We start from the raw sequence: 13,723 nt of genomic DNA on the forward strand, positions 1-13,723 counted from the left end.
AGGATATGCCAAAGGGAGTAAAAACGCTAAAGTCAAGTCCGAATTCAGCACTGTTAAAGCAAAGGACAGGGTGGTATTTAAGGCCTAGAGATGGCAAATGGAAAAATACTAAACGATGTTATGATTAGGTTATATAGTGGTATGTGCTGATCACAGGGAGCGATCTCCGGAGTTTACTGCTAAGGCTGATGGACTACATTCCTCTGCATTCTGTAAGAACCAGGGAAAGGAGGAGATAATCAACCCATAGTCAGACAGCAGAAAGTCAAGCTAAAGAGATCAGGAAGAACCAAAAGAAGAGAGAAACACACAAAAAATCACAGAGAACATCTCAAAATCTGGTAAAGTAAACCACTAACACTATTTGAAATTAACTAGAGGCATTTTCTCTTTCCATCTCTGGACTGAGGAAGTCCTTGGCAAGCATGCAATCTGATAAAGTAAGGTTTAAAAAAATTATCTCTTTGGTGGAAGAAGTGAATGAGAGTCAAGGCTTTTGTTGTAGTGCTCAAAGGATTAGGATGATGTGCCCCAGGAACTGGGCAGTGACAGAAAATCAAGCAAGAGTTCAAGATGGATACAGTAAAAAGGCTTTTGGAAGAAAGGCAGTGTGGTACAGGGACTGGGCATGTAAGGACTTTGAAGAGAGAGTGGTCAGAAGGGGATAAAGAGGAAAGTTCAGATGATAGTGAGATTTGGAAGAAGGACTTCTGAATGCATTCTTTTGAAACTCCCATAGTCTGATTTACGGTAAAATCTAGTTTCTCAGTTTCCTCATTCCAAGAAAAGTAAGCAGACAACTGAAGTCATGCATCTTATAATCCTTTGGCTCTAAGTTTAGGGGATCCCAGGATCACCAAGATGGCATTTACAGTTGCGAGAGTTCTTTGTGAGATATAGCATGGAGAAGGAAAAGATTGAGTGGCAGGACATGCAGTCAGTAGGGGGAAGGAGAGACCAATGATAAAGTTTCCCCTTTTGAAACAAAGGAAAATGTAGTCTTAGTATACAAAAAGAACACTCTAAAAATAAAAAGCCAAAGTCAAGTCTTTAGTGTGCTTCCACACGTGGGAGGACAGACAGGATCAAGGATCAGACTCACCGAACAATGTTCGCTCAGGAGTGAAGATGAGAATTCTGGGGGTCCAATTATAAATCTGATCCTTTGCAAACCACAGCACTAGATCTGTCAAGGAAAATAGCACAGACAATGTTAAATAGGCAAGATGACTGACTATTCAAGGCTACTGAAAGAAGATAGAAGGAGTACAGAATCACTGTAGCAAAACCATCTGGGCAACGTTTAAGCACTGAGAACAGAATGTGGAAATTATGAAACAAAATTATTAATTTCATATACAAGTAAAATTTTATGGTAAAAAATTCAAAAGTGGTTACTTTCCTAAAGTTTAGTGGAGTGGTCCATTAAGGTCATCTACACTGAAGTCCCTGAGTGGTGCAAATGGTTTGTGCTCACCTACTAACTCAAGGGTTGGCAATTTGAAACTATCCACTAGCACTGCAGAAGAAAGAGCTGGGAATCTGCTTTCATAAAGTTATAGCCAAGATACCCTATGGAGCTCAATTCTATTCTCTAATACATGGCATCACCATGAGTTGGAATTAATTCAATTGAAATGGATGTGGTGTATATATGGTGTAATGTATATGCAAAACAATAAATTTTTTAAAAAGTCTAGAACCAGAGGTCTATAAATAAGGGCAACTGCCATGCAAAAAGAGAGAACAAATAGTACAGTTACAGAACTTCTAAGCAAAGAGGAAGTCAAATAAATTTTGAGATAGCATAGGCTGCTTTAGAACTGGGAATAAAATAGTAAAGGGTAAACTCAAAGAAAATTAATAAACTGCATCAAAACCAGAAAGAGGAAAATAATAAAGACCTTTGTTAGTGTCAGTCAGAACCAACTGTTACCAGACTAATCAGCAGTTTTCTGAGGCTGTAAATGTCAAGGGAGGAAATTATCCATGAATTCAAACCACCAGAGAAGGCATGGCCTTGGGGTTAGCAGTACAACCCCCTACTGACTGCACCTCCAGAATTCCCTTCATAAAAGCCTGTTGTTGTTGAATCGACTCTTAGCTGACCCTCCAGTGGGTTTTCAGAGGCCCTGGTGGCCTAGTGGTAAGGAGCTGAGCTGCCCACCCAAACGCAGGCGACTTAAATCCACTGGCTGCCACGTAGAGAAAAATGGACAGTCTCTTCCAGTGCCACTTACTGCTTCCGAAAACCTTCTAGAGGGTTAGATATGGATTTAATATGGTTCCAGCTTGTCTATAAAACAACAAAAATCTTCATGGAAGGGGACTGCCCATCTTTCTCCCACAGAGCAGCGCCTTTGGGCTGGCAGTCCAAATTCTTACCTGTAGGCCACAGAAACTCCCTTCATAAAGACCTAGTAAACAGTGAGGAGGCATGAAGTTGCTGACTCACAGGTTTTCGCAAAAGTTGAAAGTTGGTAGGATGGTAATAAGAGAGGAATAATAATCTTTCATAATATAAATGAACAAAATGTAAATGATGGCATTTTTTGCTTTTTAAAATTTATTTTAATAATTTTTTTATTTTAATAATTTTAACGAACATTTACAGATATTTTGGATTGCCATTCATTCATTGCTGCACTTCTCTCCCCGCCCAGCCCTCCCCCCAAATGATGGCTTTTATGGAGCACATAAACATAATGTATATGAAATATAATGTATATTAATGACAAAAAATTGATTGAAAGGGAAAAAATAGCAGTAATAAAGGAAATAACAAAGAAAGTTATAAGCAAAAAGAACTCAGCATAGAGAGTAGATGGAACAAAGAAATTAGCAGCACACAGATACACACACACACACACACACACACACACACACACACGAAGCCCTCAGCAAAATGACAGAAATAAAACCATACCTATTGATAATTATGTCACTTCCGACTGGTAATAAATAACATTTATAATTACACTGAATATAAACGGACCACTTAACAGAAAAAGCGTTGCAGAATGGATAAAATAAAAACAATCCTTCAACATGCTATCTACACACTTTAGATACAAGGACAAAGACTAAAAATCAAAGGATGGGGGAAAATACATCAATAACAACAGCAAACAAAAAGAGCAGGAGTGGCAACATTAATTTCAGATAAAATGGACTTCAAGATGAAAATCAGTATAAGAGACAAGGAAGGACATTATATAATGACTAAAGCGTCTATTGAAAATGAGAACAAACAGTAATTAACACAAGGAGGTACGCTGCCAAACCAAAGTTCAAACCCACCATGTTCTCAGAGGGGAAAAGACAGGCAAATCTCCTTCTCTGCAATTTTCCACCTGGAAAACCCACTAAAAGGTCAGCTATCAGTCGATTCTGATTTGACGGCACTTAACTATAACAGCAAACACCCAATGAGGGAGCTTAAAAATACAAAAATCAAACTTTAACACATTTGAATAGCAAAGCACACAACTTTACAATAATAGTAAGGAAGTTTAGCATACCGTTTGCAAGGAGGCACAAAACAACTAAAACGAAACACAACAAAAAATATAAAAAAGCTAAGTAATAGAATTAATTAACCTGATCTCCTAGACCCATAACTATATCCAGCAAGAGCACAGTGTACATTCTTCTCCAGCGCACTTGGAACACTTTCCAGAATAAGTCATAAATTAGGTCACAGAATAAGCCCCAAGAAAATAAAGAAAACCTTCAAAATGCTACAAAGTATTTTCTCCTATCACAATGCTATAAAATGAGAAATAAGATGATAAAGCAAAATCTTGTGCTGGAAAATCATATCTTGCTATAAGTCAAATGGGTGATATTAAGAAAAAGACATTGTAAATGTCTTAAACAAATGAAGATGAAAATACAACATATAGGGGAGGGTTGAAACTAAAAAAAAAAAACACCATGAAAATCATTTAGGCATAGCACAGGCAATGTTCATAGGTTAATTTATAGTTCTAAATGTACACATCCCAGAAAAGACTAAAGCACCAAAATCAACAACTTAACACCTCCAGCAATTGGAAAAAGAGCAACAAGAAAACTCTGCAGGCTCTAAAAGAAAGGGATAGGGGTGGGGTGGGGCGGTAAAAAAAGGACAGACTCACTCTAGTACAGTTTTAACAGCATAGGAGGAGATTGCCCATCCTTCTCCTGAGGAGCAGCAGGCGGATTCAAACCACGTGCTTTTGGGTTGACAACACAATTCCTTACCATGAGGCCACCAGAGCTCCCTTAACTTTAGAGAAGAAATAAATCAAACAGAATAAAACAGAATCAACAAGACTAGTTCTTTTTAAAAAGGTTTAATAAAACTGACAAGCAAATACAAGAAAAGAAGACAAGTAATGAAAAGTATACTATCACAACAGAACCTACTGAAACAGAAAGGAAACACTATGAAGAACTAAACGTGTTCTGTTCTGTCCTATAGGGACAACTATGAGTTGGAAATGACTTGATGGCAGTGCGTTTTAAGATTATAAATTGCAAGATAAAAAAAAAATAAATTGCAAGATACAGGTACTTTTAGGTGAAGGGGAAAAAAACCACCCACAAAAACACTGTCAATTAAGAATAACAATGCTTTCTGAACAAACTGATTATAAAATTCATCTTCATTTCAGAAAGCAAAAATATTCATCTTTGCAACTATAAGCAGTATTTTTAAAAATGAAAAGAAGTAAATGTCCACTCATTTATTTAGAATACTGATGCATCTGCAATCTGTATACTGCTGCATCTGTCAAATTAGAAAGATAGCATGCACTGTAAAGTCAGCAATAGATAGGAATGAATGACTATTGTTGTGTAATGTAGAGTCAGAACTGACCCATAGCAGATCCTACAGTGGGTTTTTAGAGGCAGTTAATCACACGAAACGAGAAAGGAGAAGACTCTAAATGAGATAGACTGATATAATAAGCAAAAATGGGCTTAATTACAGCAGCAGTTGTGAAGATGGCACAGGATTAGACAGTGTTTCATTTTGCCATACACAGGGTCACTATGAGTAGGTGCCAACTCAATGGCCCCTAACAAGAACAATTATACCATCAATACCCTCTATAGTCTGGGATTCCATTGAGAAAGATTTGAATTCCTGGATAATCCTATTTATTCTTTGGCCTATGGAGGTGACACTGCCAAAGCTAGATCAGAAGCTGAAATGAGGATTTCACCAAATTTCAAATGTGCAGAAAACAGTATTTGTAGGAAATGTTAAAAGTTTCTCTAAATTTAAATTTGGAATTCCCAGCTTCATCCATAGCTCAATCCTCAGACCCGTGGTCTTTCTGTATTCCTTCCTGTATTTAAGGGGCATTTGTTGTCTCCTAGCAATCAACGCCACTTTCTATAAAAACGGAATTACAATCCAGAAGGTGCATGGTTTGAATCCACCAGATGCTCTGCTGGAGGAGAGGCAATCTCCTCCTGTGCCAGTCAGATCTGACTCGACGGTACACACACACAAACAGAGGAATTACACATGCCTCTTTCAAACATTTCTTAGAGCTTTACTATTTAAAACAAGCAGTTGCTGTAAATTGTATTCCAGTTCATGTGTATCAGAGTAATTTGGGGAAGCAGTTTGCCAGTTCTTTCTTCTGAGGCATCTCTGGGTGGGTTCAAAGCACCAAACTTTCTGTTCGTAACTAAGTGCTTAATCATTTTCATACCAGTGACTTCCTCTTACTTTTTTACAGGGCACTAAAAAGAAGGACAAAGCTTCTTGCCCTGAGGGGATTTCAGGGAGTCTAAGGAGTTGAGTTTTATAATCCAAGGAAGATTACAGCAAGGAACAGAAGTGGTAACAAGTAAACCTCCTTGTACAAAACCCTATGAATGTCTGGAGAGAGAGAGAGAGAGAGAGAGAGAGAGAGAAAGAAAGAAGAGAAGAGACAGACAGAAAAGAGGTGATCACAACAGGCAAATAAGCTCATTTTGATCAAATTCCTTAAGGAAAATAATAAGAGGTTTGACCAGCCTTGATATAAAGACAAATATTGAAAAGATAAACGTCAAAATGCCTGAAATTTACCTACAAATTTTGCCACAAAGAAATGAGCAGAGAAAACCATACAAACACATGTAGGTATATTTTGAAAAATCATGGCAAAATGTGACCAAGATTTATTTGAACTTATTTGGTAGGGATACAAGAGTTTACTGACCATGCTTTCTATTTGAAAAATTGATTTTTTTCCATGAAACTTTTTTATAAGGGATTTTGTAGCTTCACTCATTTTTTAAAATTAACTTTAACGAAAGTTTATGGAAAACCTGGATTTCTATTCATTCACTGTGGCACTTTTCTCCCTATCCACTCCCTAGTTCACTTTTCTCTTTAAAAAGATTCTTTCATTGTTGCCTAATTTCCTCCCTCCCCAAGTCGCCCAGTCCACTTTGCTATGCACCTCTTATTCTGGACCGTTGTCATCCAAATAATACCTGTTTCAAAGCAGTGTTCATTATTTATTCCCTCTTTTCTTAGTTTCCCTCCAAGCCTCATTCCAGTCTTGATTAAACTTTTTTTTTAAGAGAAAGTCAACATATAATCAAACTAAGTGCATAAACTTGCAATGTAAGGAGAAAAGTATAAGGTGCTGTAATTTATTTTTTTTAATGTCTGCTAATGCCAGTATATGCTTGTACCCCTCCCCTTGTATCTTCTGTGCCTTTTTTTGTCCCTGGGTTATCACTCAGGTCCAAACACAGAATGGAAAATGAGTGCTTCTAAACGCGCTTTTTTTTGGGGGGGGGGAAACATCCAAAACAAAAAACCAAACAAAAACTCCAAAACCTAAGTGCGTACGTAGAGCAAAGGGCTTTACATTTAAGTACAACGGCTGAGTCGGAGAAATCAGGATCCTTGAATTTTACCTCAAGGAGTCTCAGTGGTCAGTGGTTGAAATCCACCAGCCACTCGAAGGTAGCTAAATGGGCGGTCCGCTCGGGCAAAAATTTACAGGCTCGGAAACCAGAAGAGTGCTCCCCATGCGTTCTACTCCCCTCGGGGGCAGTATTTGTTTTTATCAAGATTAACTTAGTTAAACCCTGATGCCATGGCGGTTAACCCCCCCTGGCTGCTAATCGAAAGGAAGGTGCTCGGAACCAGACAACCAGCTGCTCCCCGGGGGACAAGGCTGGAAATCTGCTCGTCTAAAAGACCCCGTGGGGCGACGTGAGTGGGCCTCAAGTGGACGCGGCGGGGTAGGCTCGGTTAGTCTCTCTTTACCACCCGATGGCTTTCGAGAACATTCCGACCCACCGCGACCCTCCCTCAGGTTTCCCAGCCTGGAAATCTTTCTCTGAGAAGACTTTTTTTTTCTTTCAGAGTGGCTGGGGGAATCAAACCAGCAACCTTTCGATGAGCTCTACTCAGTACGTTCCTACCTCTGTAACTACACAGAAATCCCGCCGCACTGAGCGCGCGCGCTCTCTCCGCAGCCCTGGGATTTCTCTGAAGTCCTGATGACCCTAACGTCTCCCTTTTCCTCACTCGCTCACCGGAGTCTGCACCGAGAACTTCGCGCATCCCAACTCACTCAAATGCTCACAAACTCAGGTCAGCGCGCCCCGGGGAAGGGGGCTTCGGAAGCCTCACCCTCGGTCCGCGGGAGCCGTCCGCACGTCCTTCCCGCCCGCCCAGCACCAGCATCGCCCGTGGGCCGTGAACACGACGCTCACCTCGCTTGCCGCGCTCCAGACTCGCGCATTCCCCTGGGAGAGGGCGTGGTTTGCGCCAGAACCCTCCCGAGCCCCGCCCACCCCGACTAGAAGGTTCCGCCTTCGCAGAGTGGAGGCCGGATGAGGGAAGGCGCGCACCCTCACCTCACTCCCTGGCTCTCCTTCACTTGGCAGCAGCGGGCCTCTTCCCGTGCCCGTGCCCGTGCCAGGCGGGGATGACTGTCCCAGCTCCACCACTTGCTGTGTGATTTTTGACCTTCCCAGTGTGGCTGTTAGGTGCCTTCAGAGCAGCCCTATCTATGAACAACACATCTGTCTTACCCTACCCTATCCTGCGCCAACCTCTCTGACATACCTGAGCTCACTGTTACAGACGCTGTGACAAGCCTTCTCATTGAGGTTCTTCCTCTCTATCTCTGAGCCTTCACTTTTCCCAGGATGATGTCCCTCTCCAAAGTCTGGTCCCTACTAGCAAACATGCCCAAAAAATATGTGAGATGGAGCTTCACCATCCTTGCCTCTAAGGAGCGCCTTGTTTGCATTTGTTCTTTTGGTAGCCTGTGGGTGCTTTCCTCCAACACCACAAAAAACAAAAACAAAAACAAAAAAAAAGAACAAAAGTGCTTTCCTCCAACACCACAACTCAAAGGCACTGACTTCCATTATTCTGTACTGTTATGTTTCAGAGCTATCTGAAGTGAAACGGAAATGGGGATTTGAGCAGATATATCAAGGACATCCTGAGAGATATACAAAAGGCTACAAACTTCTGCACATTTGAATTCTGAATTCCAGCTTCACTAATGTCAGGGAAATGTGTAAATTCTTGCTGAAGCTCTTTTCAAACAGCTTTAGCACCCTCTTGTGTTTAATGGGAGCTCAGGAGTCACTTTTTTTCCTTTTAGAACTCAAATGACTTTATTTGACAGGCAATACAATATGGCTGCATGCACAAAACAGAAAGATATAGTCTTATCTAATAATTAAGGAACAGGAGGGCAAATCACTAGATGGATAACAAAACAGTTAAACTTTATTAGCGAATTCACTTTTTTAAAAAATAATTTTAATGAACATTTACAGAGAATTTGGATTTGCATTCATTCATTGCTACACTTCTCTACCCTCCCAGCCCTCTCCCCCCGCCTGCGAATTCACTTTTTTTAGGGCCCGTGCTTTTGGAATTCCTACTCTCCGTTGTCCAATGGATGTACTTGTGTTTTGAGCCATTGGAAGATGAAGTGGAAATAAAAAGCGAGATTACAGCCTTCCCACACAACAGTACAGTCTTCCCAAACCGCAGATGCCTGATTAATTTAACATTCTATGCGAAGATCCATAAAGTGGTTCCTGCAGATGGCACAGCTATCAACCACAATATCCCAGGCCCAAAGGGATAGTGTGTTCCACTTTTTTACTTCAAAGCACTTCTCACTCGCACCGTTGTTGGTGCCACTCAGGGTATCCACATCCATCGCTGCCACCATTTTGCTGGACTCACTTTTGAGACTCTTGTCCTTAAGAAGGAGCTAAAAATCCTCACAGTGTGCATAGGACAAAGTGAACAACAACAAAACCCAAAAACCCCCCACAAACAACAAATAAATCATGACCCCTTGGAACAATAGTCAAAAGTCATGCTACTGTGACTTTTTAGACTTCCAATATACTCACAGACTGTGCAATGTACCACATCCCAATTGGATGAGAAATTTTAATTGGCTTCATATTACTACATTGTTGTTGTACGCTTTGGAGTAAGAACCGATCCATAGCTGACTCTCCAGCAGGTTTTCAGAGGCAGTTAATTGCACAGGAGGAGATTGGCCATCCTTCTCCTGCAGAGCAGCTGGTGGATTAAAACTGTGCCTTTGGGATTACAGCACATATTCTTGTAACTAGGTCACAAGAGCATCATCAGTCAGGAAAATCAAAAGACGAATTGCAATGGGAAAATCTACTGAAAAGCAATAATATCAGTTTAGAGACTAAGGTGCACTTGATCCAGGCCATGGTCTTTGAATTACTTGCTATGCATCAGAGAGCTGGACAATGACTAAGGACAACAGAAGAACTGAGGCCTTTGAACATACCATGGATCACCAGGAGAACAAATAGGTCTGTCTTGGAGAGGGTGAAACCAAGTTTCTCCTCGGAGGCAAGAATTTTGAAGCTCCATCTAACATACTTTGGGCATGTTGCCAGGAGGGATCAGTCCTTAGAGAAGGATATCATGCTTGGAAGGGTGAAGGGACAACACAGGAGAGGAAGACCCAGATAAGATGGATCGACACAGTAGGATAGGTATGTTGGAGTTAGAGAGACTGGCTCAGAATAGGGCAGGCTTCAGGTAGAGGTTAATAAATATACATCCATGAGTCACAGGTGACCCGACGGCACATAACAACAACATTGTCACATTCTAAAGCACTAATGAGCAAGGATGTAATTTTAAAGACTATGGTGCACCTGACCCCCGCTACGGTATTTTCACTAATTTCAAAGGCATGTGAAAATAAGACAATGAATAAGAAAGACTGAAGAAGATGTCTTTTAATTTTGGTGTTGCCAGAGAATGTTGAATATACCATGGTTTGTCCAAAGAACAAATCTGTCCTAGAAGAAGTGTCCTTCAATGTGCCCCTTGATTTGGAGATAAAGGGCCAATGTCTCACATACCTTGGGCTTCTTAAATGGAATGGCCAGTTCCTGGAGAGGGACATAATGCTTTTAAATAGATGTTAAATGTAAATGAGGAGATGGATTGACATAGTGGCTGAAACAATGGATGTAAAAGTAGGAGAATGGCATAGGACTGGGTAGTGTTTTGTTCTGCTGTACATTGTCATTATGAATCTGAACTGACTCAATAGCATCTAACCACAAAGACGTGATCCTTTTGGTCACTATCACATTTTGGGTCTTTTTATGAATGCATAGAGCTTCTGTTTCACCTGTCAAAGATAACATAATGTATGACTGGTCAAAATAAACAGGTCCTTGGTTAATATCATGTTTGTTTTTAGGGATTTTTTTGTGTTGAAAATGTGTGTGCTCTGGGGAGCTCTGGTGGCCTAGTGGCAAGGAGCTGCAACTACAATCCCAGAGGCGCATGGTTCGAATCCACCAGATGCTCTGCCGGGGAAGGAGGGACAATCTCCTCTTGTACCAGTCAGATCCGATTTGACAGTACACTCACACAAAAATAAAAATAAAAAATAAAAAAAAGAAAGAAAATGTGTGTGCTCTCCTGCTTCTTTGCAATCATACCTAGATAAGACTGACTTAAAGGAGTCCTGAAACTCTATGTAGAGTCTATTCAGAGCATAATCCATAGGCCAGTACTATTCCAGAAACCATTTCTTAGTAGTCTGCAAGAAAATACAAAAGAATGAATTACTAGAGAAGTGGAGTGGAAGCATTAAGAAATTTTTGTAGCAACTTCACAGACTTGTTCGGTGGTTTTTAATAATAAAAACAATTGTGTTCTGAGAGGACGCTGGTCAGCCACCCTCAGAGGACGCCTGCCTTCCCAGATGTGGACCCAGCCAGGCTCAAGGCTCAGATGCACAGGTGCTAAGAGGCAGACAGTCTTGGAGACACCCCACGCGCCCCCCCAGCCCAAGACATCCAAGTCCCCCTTCCAGTCGGGCATCTGAGTCCTGCCCTCCAGTGTGGACCAGGGTGAGAGTCTGGAAGAGTCCTCTTCCCAGTGGCTAAAGAAACCGAAATACAAAAAGTGGTTGAAGCCTGTATGAGAATCAAGCCTGATGAGGTTGGGGATACTACCTGTGCCCCATCAACCGAAATCTTAACTGTCAGACACTGAGGACAAGGTGATGCTGGTCACCATCCCTCCCATGCACAAGGGTCAATGCTTGGGCCTGCTCGCACCCCTACAGGCCCCTCAGGGTCAGGAACAGTGGAGAACAGCGGACAACTCCTCCCCCTCCAGCTTCCTGACAGCATTTCAGGCCAGGAGCCAAGCTACATTTTCCAAAAATGGCCATGCTGGTGATTTTTGGTGTTTTTCACGCAAACCTTTTTCATTTCTTCCCACTTGGCGACACCCTCAGTGACCACCCATGTGAGGCCAGACCACTCACTCCTTCAGGCTCTGAACTACGCCTTTATACCTCTATTCCTGCATCCTGCGGCTGGCCTCTCTTGAAAGGACGTTTCCAAGAAAGTTGTGATCCACGTGGATGCACACTGGATGGGAAGTTCCCCACAGGCCCCTGTTTCTCCCATTTCCAAGCACACCAACTCACTTCTTCCACAGCTGCCTGTCCTTTTGGGGGGGCTGAATGTGTCCAAGGTGATTTCTGTCTTTCTGTCTCTCCTTTGCTTGTTTTGATGGCAGTAAAGAAACAATAAAGCTGATTCTCTTTAAGAAAACAAAACAAAACTGTGTTTTCATTTTGTTTGCCTTTGGCTTTTTAATTTCACTTTGCCCAGTAATTAATTGTATTGTGTTTACAAAAAATATTGGTCTGCATCAGTGGAAATTAAGCAAATAAAGAAGCAACAGTGGTCCTACACTACAGACTATTGGGGAGGCCATTGTTTAGTCGGAACTGAATTGTTCCTACTGCTCTTTCTTGTCAAAACTATTTGGAGTTTTTAAGACTCTTGCAAAAGCATTTAAGAAGCTCTAAGAAATACAGATTACAAACCAAATTGGTGACTTTTATCTTGGAGAAGTGAATTCCTCTGGATAGGCCCTGGGGAGAGTGATTTCTCAAACTCACCTCTTGGAAAGGGAATGTGTACATTCTATTGTTGCTCTGGTGCTGCTGTGGACAAAGGAAGGATTCAGCTTCTAATCAAAAGGTTGGCAGTTCAAACCCACCAGCTGCTCCACAGGAGAAAGATGAGCTGTAGTACTTCCATAAAGATTTACAGCCTTAGGAACGCTATGGGCAGGACTACAGCCCAACAAGGTTGGCGTTGTTAAGTGCTGTCAAGTGAGAACTGACTCACAGATGACCCTCCAGGGGGTTTTCAGAGGCTATAAATCACACGGGAATAGATTGTCCATCTTTCTTCTGCAACGAGGTTGTTACAAGTTAAAATCAACTGGGTGGCAGTGGGTTTGATTTTTTTGCTCTATGAAGCCCTGGTGGCACAATGGTTAAATGTTCATCTGCTAACAAAACGTATAAGCCTGCCCAGTAGTTAGACGGAAGAAAGGCCTGGCAATCTGCTTCCATAAAGATTGTAAATCAGCGAACCATATAGGGCATTTCCACTCTGTCAATGGGATCTGTCACATGAGTGGAAATTGACTCCAATTCGATTTGTTATTGGAAAGCACCCAACAACTTTTTCTCTGCCACCCATAGATTCCTACACTTCAACTTCCTTATGTACCTACGGACGATGCCTCTCCTGCCACCCTGGAGGCTGTGTGGTGTGGGAGAAAGGGTATTTGTTGAGGATATGCAACCTAATTTTTATTCTACCAAGTCAGATAACTTTGGGCCTCAGGTTGCTATAATGGTGAGAGGTTTTACTAGGTCGGTGCCTCTGAAGAGGAGTTACACAACACTGTTTCCGAAGATATTCACAAATAAACTCCTCTGAGTTAAGGCTCACAAATAACGTCCTCTGAGAACCAGTGTAGTACTGCTGGATCAAGTCTGCTTTTCAAGACCTCTTTCAGAGAGGAAAGTTTTGCCAGTATTGAGAGGATCAGTAGGTAGGTACTGGCATTCAGAACCTTGGTGCTTATAAAATCCTTACCATATGTCAATGATTTAACACTGGCCAAGACAGACAACTTGGATTCCTTTCTGTGAAGGATTGCCTTGGTACCTGTCACAGTTATCGAATGCTGCTGTATCACACATACTTACCACAAGTGGATGGCTTTTACAAACAGAAGTTCATATCTTTCAGTCAGGATACCAGCTCTAGGGGAAGGCCTTCTCTCTCTGACAGTTGTGTGGGGAAGTCCTTGTTTCCTTCAGCATCTGTGGACCTGGTGTTTCTTGGAGAC

The 13,723-nt window shown here is 41.6% G+C and overlaps 1 pseudogene; it reads right to left on the reverse strand.

Moving 5' to 3' along the window:
• Positions 1-8,885: 8,885 nt before the first annotated feature.
• On the reverse strand, positions 8,886-9,209 carry LOC102864388 (annotated as a pseudogene).
• Positions 9,210-13,723: the final 4,514 nt, after the last annotated feature.

Source organism: Elephantulus edwardii, unplaced genomic scaffold (genome assembly GCF_000299155.1).
Source record: "Elephantulus edwardii isolate Elephantulus edwardi_28Jun2011 unplaced genomic scaffold, EleEdw1.0 scaffold00016, whole genome shotgun sequence".
NCBI lineage: Eukaryota > Metazoa > Chordata > Mammalia > Macroscelidea > Macroscelididae > Elephantulus > Elephantulus edwardii.